Raw genomic sequence first — 13888 nt, forward strand, 5'->3', positions numbered from 1 at the left:
ATGCCCCTACCCCTACCCCTCTGCCGACCCCTTTGAACATACAGGCGTGATGCTAAGTTATGTTGTTACAAAATTTATTCACAATACAACCTATTACATTCTGTTCGGCTCAGGCGTGCCCTCATTAAACCGAAGGGGGTATGGAGCATACTCCACATTGCTGCTCAACTGTGGGTTGGTGGAGGTTTTCGGGCTACTAGCCAGCCCAGTCGTAACTAGACCTTCCATATAAGCAAGACACAAATTATAGAAACACATAGGTAGCGAGGAGTTGGTGTATATGTCGTGGCCAGATCTTAGGATTGATCATATCATGATGTGTTCGACCATTTCATGAAATGGTCATATTTCATGAAATAGCAAACTTAAGTTGACCATATCGTTGAAACGATATTTTAATGATATTTCAATCAACGTTTGGCCATATCGTTAATATAGGCGGTGTACAGGCTAGGCCAGAATAGTCGATTAATTTCTAAGGTTCAAAACTATTTACCTAATCAATACTTTCGGTATGGAAAATCATTGATTATAATATCAATCAAGTTATAATCGCCACCAGCGCCAGTAACGGTGGATAATGTAATCATGATAATGTATCATGAAGTAATCATGCATTTTTGCTCATGTCGTTAAACGTTTTGTGTTCAGTCATGAGCAATATTATGTACCCACTTTAGGACTCTGTCGCACTAACATATTTGACATTTAGTGAGACTTACAGTTCAATTTGTCAAAAAAATTAATGTGACATGGTACCAAAGTAAACATATTAATGCTCGTGACCGTTCATTGATCTGGTCAAACTACATTATGATGTAGCCAACGAGTGGTATTCTATTTCATGAAATATGACCATTTCATGAAATATGACCATTTCATGAAATGATCAATTCTAAGTTCGGGCAACGACATATACACTATCTCTGCCTACCTCATTCGAAAACACATGTGTGATGTTATAATAAGTAAGATTACGCTACAGCATTAAGTAGGCATTATCATGTAAGGTCAGAGGGAACAAATAGTTATAGAGGGAAGCCAAAGCAGACGGGTGGTAGTAGTTGGACACCTGAGAGGGAACCCTTGGCAGTGCGCTGGCGCGTGTAAGTCGCAGTGTCGGGTTACTGGGGGGCGGACTCAGGGCGAGGGCATTGGGGGCGGACTCAGGGCGAGGGCATTTGGGGGATTATTTGCTGTGGAAGCTGGGGCTATGCGCCCCTTAATCCGTGCACTGTATCACTGTGACTTGAACAAATCTATTGTGATCGCAGCTTTATGCTACACCACTAGAACCCCGATACCGACCTCGAAGACGTGGTCGACGATTTCCCTCATTCAGCGCTTATCGCTATCCACCCACTAGGGTCGATTAATTCTTTCAAATATTCTTCCTCTTAGACGACGCCGTGAGCCGAGGTTCGCGCCCAACTGGGCACCCTCAGGCCTCAGCGCTCCGCATTTGTCCGGCCATGTAGTTAATGTCATGTGCGGCAAATCTACAATAAGTTACGTAAAAAAAAAGAAAAAAGCTACACCATTCTTCGCCCAGAAGAAGCATACAGCTTGAGTAACTGGATGCTCGCATTAAGGACTCGGTATAACCATACGGGTACCAAGTTCTAAAGGGTAATGTTACCTATCGATAGGCCACTAGTATTGATGATCCTGGCAAAAGTCAGATGAAATATTCATCATCGTCTCCTTAGCACTAGGTATCCCGTATTTCACAGGATCCGCTTATCTAACATGAATATTTGACAGGTCCGGTTTTTTACAGAAGCGACTGCCTGTCTGACCTTTCGACCCGCGAAGGGAAAACCATCCTAATACCATGTTAGGTCACACACCTCGTCACATACGTACAGGTACACCCATAGGTATTAGAGACACCGTAACGAATACTGAGGAGGAAGATTTAGGTCATGATTAGGAGTTGATATCAAGCGAAATTTCCTGTCGGAAAATTTATGAATATGTTAGTTTTTTTTATTATTTTCAGTTCCGTACATTTGCGACGGAAAAAAATACTTGATATCAATTCAGAATCATGAAATGAAATGAAATGAAATGAAATTTATTGTCATAAATGTGGTAAGTATATCGATGGAAGTAAAGCTTATAGCGCTCAGCACATTTAGTCATGTTGTGACATACAATAATAACTACTAAGAAATATTACAAAAACACTTATCTATATAAAAAAAGAAAGAAAAGAGAAAAAAAACCTATTTATAAACTGAAAAACTCACTTATGCTATAAAACTGCTTTCCCTTTAACCACTTTTTGAGTTGGGATCTAAACTTTAGATGGGGTAGCTTTTTAATATAGGACGGAATGGCGTTATATGTTCTCACACACATAGAATGACAATTTGGTCTGAATCATCCATCAAAGTTTTTGAGCGATGTTAATAACTCCTTGTATACCTACTACGCGAAAGAGGTGTTTTATCAGGAGGTCACGTTGGAATGTGTGTCTACTGAATGCGGACCTGAGTCCTACTGTCGGGGCACCAGACGGCGCGGCGGCCAGTGAAGGACGAAGGTGTTTTATTACAGCGCTGTGACCGCTCTCAGCTGGGAATATAAGCTCATAATTACATCACCACTTCCTCAGTGTTATCACAAGCTTACTTAACATAAAAATTCGACAGGTCCAGTTCTTTACAGAAGCGATAACCTTGTTTTGTTGACCTTCCAACCTGTAAAGGGAAAACCAGCGCAATACAGGTTAGGTTACATACCTCCGAAAGTTTTGAAACGCATTTTTTGAGTAAGTGTGTTTCCTCACAAATGTTTCCTTCATCACCAGACCATTAACGTCCCCACTGCTGGGGCACGGGCCTTACCTATGGATGGATAGGGAGATCGGGCCTTAAAACACCACGCGGGCCCAGTGCGGATTGGTGTTTCCTTCACCCACGTGATATCAAGTATCTGTGATCTAACTGTATACATAAACTCACGCCTATTTCCCACCGGGGTAAGCAGAGACTATGGAATTCAATTTGCTTCGATCCTGACACACTTCTCTTGCTTCCTCCACAGTCACCAATCGTTTCATACACGTACACCTATGATCCAAACATAATTGCAAACTCATAGAGTCGAATTTTGTGGTTTAGATCTCGAGCCAACGGCCTCCGTGGTCCAGTGGTTTGAGGGTTCGGCTCTCGATCCGGAGGTCCCGGATTCAAATCTCGATGGGGACATATCACGAAAATCATTTTCTGATTCCTAGTTTGGTTGGACATTACAGGCAGATCACCTGATTGTCCGAAAGTAAGATGATCCGTGCTTCGGATGGCACTTTAAGCCGTTAGTCCCGGTTACTATTTACTGATGCAAGTTAGAAGTCGTTACATGAGCCATGTCATGTGAAATAGGTACACTTTATTGCACCAAAATAAAAATAAATAATTACAAAAAGACTCTTAACTAAGTAAATGGCGAAACACCTGATTGTCCGAAAAAGCAAGATGATTCCGTGCTTCGGAGGGCACGTTAAGCCGTTGGTCCCGGCTATTAGCCGTAAAAACACCTCCACCAACCGGCATTGGAGCAGCGTGGTGGAGTATGCTCCATACCCCCTCCGGTTGATTGAGGGGAGGCCTGTGCCCAGCAGTGGGACGTACATAGACTGTTTATGTTATGTTATGTAAGTGGAATATCTCCTAAACTGTACACACTTCATTACTTTGAAATCGATTCACTACAGATGACATCGTAAATTGCAATTAAAATGTACAGATGCTAATGTACAGAGTGGTAATGTACAACATGTGTACAGTTTGAACTCATTAGTTGTGAGCCTTAGACGTGTTGGGACCTCTTAAATATGCATGACTAGCTTTTACTGAGGCACAGGGTGTGGGGATGCGGGATTGTGTTATACCGTCTCATTGGGGTCAGGCTTTCTTGGTTGTGTGAAGCGACCATCGATATTAACAACAATAATAATGACCCATATTAACCTATATTGGGCTGGTTTTTCGCGGGTTCGAAAGTCAAACAGGCAGTCGCTTTTGAAAAAGAAAAATTAATAATGACTGATTTGATTGTACTGTATTCGTGTGTTATGTCTGATTGTGAAATTTAGTTCTGTGCAATAAAGTACACATTTGATTTGATTTGATAATGAGTGCAGTAAATATCACAGTTATGAAAAACATCATAGAAAGAGAGAAAGGGGAAGACCAAGAAGAGCTTACATGGAACAGATTAAAGAAAAGGTTAACGTCGTGTCTTATAGGGAAGTCAGGGAATTGGTCATTGATAGACTGGAACGGAAAATGCTACACCGACAAGAGCGTGGCTCTTAAATTGGTGATGATGAAATATCACAGTGTCGTGTAAAGGACAATGAGTCAAAACGTTTTATTTTATTTCTAAACCCCATGGATTTTGAAGCTAGAACTAATTGGTAGTCTTTATATAGACACTAATGAAACTACTTACACGTATAAAGTATCTGTTGGACCCTTCCAACTCTTTATTTAAGAGCTGGGCTCTTGTCGGTAGAGTAACGGCCATTCCTCTCTCCTTCCCGTCAAATTCTTCACCTCCTGATACGACATGACCTGCACCTTCTCTTTTATTTGTTTCATAAATGTTCTCCTAGGTCTACCCCTTCCTCTCTTCCATTAAATTTTTCCTTCTATGATGTTTGTTATAAATGAATCATGTCGTATCAGGTGGCCAATCATATTTCTTCTCCGACCCAAGTTACACCAGACCATATTCAAATTCAAATTCAAAAATATCTTTATCAGTAGGTAAAATAGTGGATAAGTAGTCAACTTTTACATAACGAACGACTCATCCGCCTAAAACTACTGCAGCTTCTCACAACCTGTATAGCCGGGGAAAAGAAGCTGCAAGAAAAACCTCGGCACAGGGCCCTAGACGTTCTTTAAAAAAAATAGATACGAAAATAGACATAGAATACGCTATAATACTAAGTACAGAAGGGACACTGCCACACCAATAGGTACGACCTTGAACCCAGCGTAAGTATGTCAGTGTACCAGATGACCACAGTGATAACTCTGATGAGTAGAAAGTAAATCACGTTGCTATCACCCTGTATATTGCCGTCAGCGTGTAGAGGGCAGGTGAGTCTGCGGCTTGTTGGTGTAACTCTGCCTCGTTTACTGCACCACTACACTAGTGTAGCACTGTGTAGTACATAACTTTCATCCTTCGCACTACAGACAACTAATTCTGGACATTCCTAGGGAAATCTAAACAAACCTGAAGACTTATCGCTTACTGAATGCGTGGGAATATCTTTTTTAACGTGGCTTGTGGCATACTTGCCGCGAATGGTATTAACTACTTGGCCGGACAAATGGGGGGCGCGGAGGGCTCTCATCCGGAATCCAAAAGAACATGCCTGAAGGTGCCCGAGGGAGCAGTGAGATGTATATAGGCTGTTTATAGGTTCTTAATGAATGAAAAATATTTAAGTAAATTGCTGAATTGAATTGCTTTCTAACATAACATACCTAACAAATACTTTATTGCACAAAAATGAAATACAAAACAAAAGAGAAATAGAAAGAGTACAATAGGCGGCCTTAATGCTAAGTAGTAATCTCTACCAAACAACCCTTCTAGTACTTATAGTAGAGGTTTTACCTATTGTAAGTATTTGTAAGTACCAGCAAGACCTTATATCTGTTGGTTTTGTTACTTCATAACTGTACCCATAGTTGCTTAATTGATTGGTTCAACAAATACATTTTATATTTTGTAGGTAAGTACTTTCATACTTTAATTCAATAATATCAAAACAAAACCTCGCAAGCGCAAAAAAATCTTCACAAAAAGAATACCTTAAACAACGCAAACCATCTCGCATAACAATACAAAGAGAAAAAGGTAATATCATTTATATTCACGGAACCAAATCACATCTACATCAAAAGAGGTGATCGTAAACCCGGGCAAATGGATACCCGGACGACCGGTACAAAAGTACGGAATAAATAAATTAGACAATAAACATCGGGGCCGGAACTCGCCCGGATTATGTTAAATAGGTCTCATGCAAGTATTAGACCTGGATGCGTCCCTGTATCCGGATGAGGGTTTGTTTCGGTTTTATGACGTGAATTTAGATGTTAACTCATGGATACTGATGTTACTGATGCTGTAGCTGCATTTTTATTTTCTCGACTAACGACGCCCGCCCTTGCTTGAAACCGGCGACAAATTGGTATCGCAACCTGGTGAGGTATGCTTTAATCAATTCGTTGACAGAAACCGTGCTATCCTGGTAATCCTGGCACCTGGGTTAAAAAAGCCATATTGAAGCAGTTCATCTAAACACCAATATTGCAATTCAATATTGTGCAATGACTAAAAAGAAATTACTTTTTTAGAGGAATTGTTTCACTGTGCCCTTTTTATAAACCCCCCAATAAGGGTGTAATCCCGAATAATTTCCCGCTGGTGGCTTCAAGTATCTAGTAAATACTTGAAGTACTTACTTACTAGTATACCATGGTACATGGTACTTGAAGTACTTACTGATTTTTTTTGTTTATTTTTACTCACAAGCGCTCTGTTCTTTTTTACGTTACTTATTGTGCATTTGCCTTGGATGGCATTTAGTAAGTAATTGGCCAGACTAATCCCATTTTCACAGAGTCCGCTTACCTAACCTGAAGATTTGACAGGTCCAGTTTTTTGGAGAAGCAACCGCCTGTCTGATCTTTCATCTCTCGGAAGGGAAAACCAGTTAAATGGTTAGGTCACATACTTTCAAAAGGCATTTTTTTTTGGTAAATTGGGTTCCTCGTGATGTTTTCACCACTGAGCACGTGATAATTATTTATAATCCAAACATGAATACTACTACTACCTACTACTGTGTACTTACTTAAGAGAATTTTTGTAATTATTTCTTTTTATTTTGGTGCAATGAAGTGTATTTGTATTGTATGAATAAGAAAACAATTTCAAAAATCATTGTATGACCCGTGCTGGGAATTGAACTTACAACCTCACAGAAAGAGTTCTTCCAACTGGGCCTCCACGGCTACCAAAAAGTAGGTAGTTTATAAAAGGGTTTATTTTGCGCTGTGGTTTTGGACATTATGCGTTCACACAGACTATCGTTCTTTTTTATTTTATGTTGAGGATGTGAGCAGGTAAGGATAAGGATGTGGTAAAGTGGCTAAGGTGTGGCGGTAGTGAGCCTCATATTGCGTTACAACGGATGTCTCTATTGCGGTATATTTTAGCGAGGTATTTCCCGATTTGTGGGAACCTTGGCAGCCTAGTTACTAGTAACTGTCATCTCTCATTGTAAGAACGCATCTTTGAATCTTAACACAGCCTCATCATCATCGGCCCATTAACGTCCCCACTGCTGGGGCACGAGCCTTCCCTATGGATGGATAGGGAGATCGGGCCTTAAACCATCACGCGGGCCCAATGCGGATTGATGGTTATTATAACGACTGCTAATGCAGCCGGGACCAACGGCTTAACGTGCCTTCCGAAGCACGGAGGAGCTCGAGATGAAAACTTTTTTTTTTGTGGTCACCCCACCCATCCTATGACCGGCCTTTGCGAAAGTTGCTTAACTTCACAATCGCAGACCGAGCGCATTAACCGCTGCGCCACCGAGCTCCTCACACAGCCTAAACCAATAATATTTGTCATTTTTTGTCTAGTATTTTGTTGTAAAATCGTATACATAACCTAACGCCGGGATAGTCAGAGGTACATCCATCGCAAGATGAACTATGTACCCACACCTCACTGAGCTTTCTGTTAGACCAACGTGATAGGTGAGTCGTATCGCCGTCTATAATGGTCGAGCCAACAGTCTTAGTGAAAACTGCGTTGAAGATTTTATAACTCATTGGTGCAAGTCCAGTACCGGGATTCGAGACGGCGCTCCCCGTTTTAGATACTAAATAACACAGTGACTGTTCCAACTCAGCAGAAAACAATGATTTTCGAATTCGTCTGGTATTTTATTGTAAAGTCATATACATAACCCCAAAATAGAAGAATTTACTTTAATTTACTTTATCTAGAATCTTCAAAAGTGTTTGCGATTTGTTTGCTTAGTACTTGCGTCAAACTTGATCCGAAATCATCTAGTTGTTTATTGAGCCCCACTTCAGCAGATCCATTGAGCTATTCGCAGCGGGAGCGAAACAATATCGCGTAGTGGGGATGAGCGGATATGACGTCACCGGCAGCCGCCATGCTAATGGCTAATGCGTGTCGCCGGAAGTCGTGCCCGGAAACCGAGCGACCATCTCGCGGAATTATCATTTAACGTTTTATTGCCGGGGGTGGCGCAGGCGCGGAGTTAGGCGCAAGGTGTGTGAGGGGTCTTGGTACGTTTTTAATTTTTATTACCGCAGAATAGAAGAAAGAGGTTGGAAGGGCCAAGGGAGCGTAGCACGCGCGCCATACAAGTATGAGCAAATAGTTTCATACTTCAACTTTGCACTCCACTCGTCCGAAAACTTTACGACAGACGGAGATCCGCGAAAATAGTACCAAAAAAGTCATCTGTGCAGTATAATCTGCAGGACGAGAAGTCTCCAAGTGAATGCAAGGAGATCCCTCCTTATCACAAGGAAGGCTATCCTTACATAACCTTAGTGTGATCGGCTATTTATAAAAAATACTTATGTATGAAGTATTTTACGAAAAGTAATGATAAAATTGCAGCCACTCACATAAAATATACATTTCCGGTAATTGAGAAGCAGTAGAGCTATCGCAGTCATCTGTTTCGCGAGATCAATCCCGAAGCGTAATATGACGGGATCCCATTCGAGATTGACGGGATTGGTAGAATCTCCTTGAGTTAAAAAAAAAATAATAATAAAAAAGTTTATTTAGGTAAAATCTACGACACATATATACATTTACAACATTAAAATATACACACATAACATTATTGAGTTATACTTTTTGCTTTGATTATGCTGATATCCAAAGAAAACTTAATTATTTAGTTAGTTGTTTAGAGACTTTTTGTAATTATTTCTTTTTATTTTGGTGCAATAAAGTGTATTTGTTGTTGTTGTTGTTAATAATATTGAAGAATAAATTTTGTTTTCTTTAAAAATATATTATTTTGTTTTAATTAACCTCACTATCACAAACAAGCAGTCTTCATCGTTTTCAGCCATCCTAACTTTACATTTTTTATGAACTAGACGAGATCCGGAATATTTCGGGATCTCGCGGGATTGATATTTCCAATCCCGCGGGATCTCGAATTTGCGATCTCGAGTCGGGATTGCATTTCCTAATCGTGACCCTGACTATCGCAACCTGAGTGCTCCCCCGGCTAGCGTGCGCTGCAGTAATAGGCTTGTTTTGTAGGCAGACATTGTTTATAGTCAGCACTTTCGCCTTGGATCGGCTCTCATCGTTTTAATTGCAAGGGTGGCAGTGTCATAAATGTAGTTCCTGTATGATGCCTATTGTAGCTCGTTGTAGGATTCGATTGAACGCATTATTATGATGTCGTAAAACTGTTTCGAAATGATAAAGTTCGCGCGAATATATTTATTTGGTTAAATGTTTGCTTTTGAATTGTTGGGGTGAAAATTGTTTATAGTTTTGTTGTGGGATCAATACTTCGCAAACTGATAATATTATACCTCTTTCCAAACCGTATTTATACATAACATTGTTTTGCATCGTTTTTTCTCACCATAGTATTGTGTAACTTGCATACGTTTAGTTGGGTTCCAGTTTGAACCTCAAAAAGTGTATTATTTCATAAGATTTATGTCTGTAACCAGTTACGTGTGTTTATTAAATAAATAATAATAAATAAATATTATCCGATTGTCCGAAAGTGAAATGATCCAGGTTAAACAGTCGGTCTCGACTATTATTTTTTTAAGTATGTATGTACGTTCCATGAGCAATGTCAGGGGCCACTGGCGGCTCTGTGGTAACCCGATGATGTCGATTATTGGACTCATAACCCACACGAGAGAAAAAAATCTAAGTCAGCTGAATTCAGCTTTAAACAAAACGCTTTAACAGAAAGGCCGCATCAAAGCAACTCATCCAAAAAACCAATATTGCTATTTGACATTAAATTTTGTCATTTGTCATTATAGAAAGAAAGCTACAAAGAAAGAGAGGAAGGGGAAGACCAAGAAGAGCTTACATGGAACAGATTAAAGAGAAGGCGAACGTTGTGTCTTATAAGGAAGTGAAGGGATTTGGCCTTTGATAGACAAGAATGGAGAATGCTACACCGACAAGAGCGTGGCTCTTGAATTATTGATGTGATGACATTTGTTTGCATTGTCCACCTTTTTTATATGTCATCATCATCAATTTGCATTTTACTTTTTAGGGAAAAATAGGGCAGTGGTTTCCCTCTTGCCTTCCGCTCCGCAGTACTCTGTCTGACGCGAGTGGGATGGCGCCCAGAGTAGTCTATTACAAAGCCATCCCAGGACTCCTGTCCTCCGCCTCTGACTAGTACTGACAGTTGCTGCTGCCCTCTGTCAGGTTCCAGGTTACAGTCCCTGTGACCCTTCCGTCCTTTTTTTATATGTGCAAATGTCAAATTGCAATTTTGTTTTTTTATATGAATTGCTTTGATGTGGCCTTTTTAACCCCTGTTTACAATTTAACAAGAGCTCGAAATATAAGGCTACTTATGCAGAATTCCCGCCACAAACATTTCCAAACGTGGAGAAGCTAGTAGGAGTGGCACGAGGACGCGAGGGCTCAGAAAGGTTCAGGCTACGCAAGTAACATACGTATTTAAACGAGAAACTGCTTTTAAAAGTGACCCTTTGAAGTAGTGTCCAGAGTCGAATATCGACAGTCTATCGATAGCTAGCGGATAAGGTAATTTTTGTCAGTTTTCTTTTTTTTTGTCGTATAATGTTGATGATGAAATTATCATATTCTTAGTGGTGAAGAAAAACTGCGAGGAAACCCACTCACCCTAGAAATGTAGGTACTTAATTCTAATTTCGGAGGTATATGACCTAACTTGTAATTGGGCTGGTTTTGAGGCAGTACTTTTGCTTCTGTAAAAAGCCGGACCTGTAAGTGTCTTCAGGTAAGATAAGCGGATCCTGTGATAAAATGGACAAAGCTAGACAGATGAATGAAAAAGCACCTTTACCAGTTATAAAATACTTTATCTAATTCACTCTAGTACTCTGGTTATCACAATAGTCTCCGTTGAACTTTTTTGTATTTTTTTTCCATCCCGCTTTTTCCGCTAAATGACAACTGCTTAATGCTCTTTTTTTTAAATACGATCAGATTTACGCATTCGCTAACACTGATGAACATACATACACACAACATCATGTCCCGGTTACTTAACTGATGTAATTTAGAAGTCGTTACATGAGCCATGTCAGGGGCCTTTAGCGGCTCAGTAATAACCCTGACACCGGGGTTGATGAAGTTGGTAATTCACCTCGCAACCCACACGATAGATGAAGATCGATATATCGGCAGCACTACTATGAAGTGAGTATTCGACACGTTTGGCAGACACGGCCGATGCCTACACAATTTACCTACGTCACTCGTTGACAGGGACGGACCATTGTACCCAGCAATCGATGTCAATAGGTTATTTTTACCCCGGGAAAAGTTTTCCGAAACCGTCTGGGAAACGATAAGTGTAGATTAAGTTTTTTCGGGAACGGAGATCTGGTTATATTGGGTAGTGTGTAAGATGCACGGAATCCTTCATCTTTTCCGTTTTCTGATTTTGCAGATGGTACACACACATTGTAAATATATATAATCACGCCTATTTCCAGTCGAGAAAGGCAGAGAGCACGGGATTAATCGTTCTTTAATCCTGACAAACTATTTTCAATTACCAATACCAATACTACTATTACTTACCAATTTTAGACGAGATTTTTAGTATTAACAGACTTTAACGAGTTACTAATGTTCTTGCAATAGTGCAACCTATAGGTAGCACGCGCTGCTATCTCACGCGCATCTTTGCAAGATCTGTTAAAACTAATAATCACGTCTAAAATCGGTAAGTGAAAATAGTTTGTCAGGATTAAAGTACGATTAATCCCGTGCTCTCTGCCTATCCCGACTGGAAACAGGCGTGATTATATATATTTACAATGTGTGTAGATACCATCTGAAAAATCGGAAAACGGAAAATACCTTTTAAATACCTAAATAAAAATAAGTTCTGAATCTTCTTTTTAAGGGTGTAGATACTACCGGGCTCCCCATTTGTCTGGCCAAGTAGGTAAAGCAATGCTATCAATATAATATTTCGGACAATCAGGTGATCAGCCTGTAATGTCCTAACCAAACCAGGGAGCCCAACGCTCAACCACTGGACCACGGAGTATTTTTGGGTACTAGCCTTAAACTGTGCTAACATGTTTCATATTTTTTACTTTTATTGACACTTTCCTTTTCAAAAATTGATTTTTTGGCCTCTTTCGTTTAGCTTCGCTTTTAAGAATTATATAACGATGTTTCAGAACTCTAAGGAAACCTATAAATAGCTTAAGTTTAGATAATAATTGTTGTTAAATATGTTTTTATAATGCTGTTGGTTTTCTCCATAAACATAAAAATTAAATAAAAAATAAAAACAGTTATACAGCTTCAAAATCTGATGCAAACATAACTACAATGTGTAGTAAACATATATAAATGCTGGCAGTGTGGCAGGAATCAAATCTACAACACAAAAGGAAGCACTAACGCCACCCGAGGTCTGTCGACGCGTTTGAGGTAAAAATGTGAGCCTGCACTAGTTGCAGCATACGGTTTGTGTCTGCTTTTTATTTATATTTTTTAAATTGACTTTTTCATCGTAGAAAAGAAAAACCCGCAGGTATATAAACTTTTTTTTACTTGTGACTATTTATTAAGATATCTAACTATCTTACCCACCAAGTCTTGTAAAAGATGAAGTGGTGATATTTGCAGATGATACCTACTTACTTTTTAATGTACGTAGTAGTTTGTTATGTTTGTATAGGTACTTAGTTTATTTTGCTATCTATTGCTGTTGTATGACCGACATATATATCAGAAATGAGGAGATCCGCAGGAGAACTACAGTCACCGACATAGCTCGGATAATTGCAAAGCTGAAACGGCAGTGGGCAGGACACAGCGAGGAGAACCGATGGCCGCTGGGGCGGAAGGGTTCTGGAGTGGCGACCACGTGTCGGACGACGCTCAGTGGGTAGGCCCGCTACAAGGTGGACAGACGATCTGGTGAAGGTCGCGGGAAGCTGCTGGATGCGGGAAGCGCAGGACCGATCGTCGTGGAGGCTTATGCCCAGCAGTGGGCGTCGTACGGCTGATGATGATGACAAACATATACCGAAGTCTATATCTGTGGAAACTTATATTTGGCTCTTTTGTGATATATGTTTATACTATTTGATGATTGATGTAGCTGTTGGTTTTCCTATAAATAAATAAACCTAAAGAAACGACAAGATTCCTTTGACGATGTTAACAGGGCCAATGTAAACAGTAGGAGTAGGACACTGTGCTGGGAGGTTTTCTGGCCACGTCTTTCCCTCAGCGATATAGCTTCCGATGTGGTAGTAGTTTCACCGCTAGTTAAATAATATGTAATTAAATTTTTGAAATTAAAAAAGCGCTAACTTAGCTAGCATAAGCCAATTCTGAAGAATAAATATTTTTGAATTTTTTTTGCCTATTCAGAGGCAGTAGCTCTGTTTACTGTAAACAATCTGCTACTGAATCAAAATAAAACAAAATATATTATGTTCATTTTACGTTGTATAATGTTAGTGGGCCGCTCGATTCTATTATAATAAAAAATAAAGAACTGTATCTCACGGAAACTGCTGTTTTAGAAGACGAACCCTTTAGGTCGGGT

This window comes from Pectinophora gossypiella, chromosome 17 (assembly GCF_024362695.1).
Source record: "Pectinophora gossypiella chromosome 17, ilPecGoss1.1, whole genome shotgun sequence".
Classification (NCBI taxonomy): Eukaryota; Metazoa; Arthropoda; class Insecta; order Lepidoptera; family Gelechiidae; genus Pectinophora; species Pectinophora gossypiella.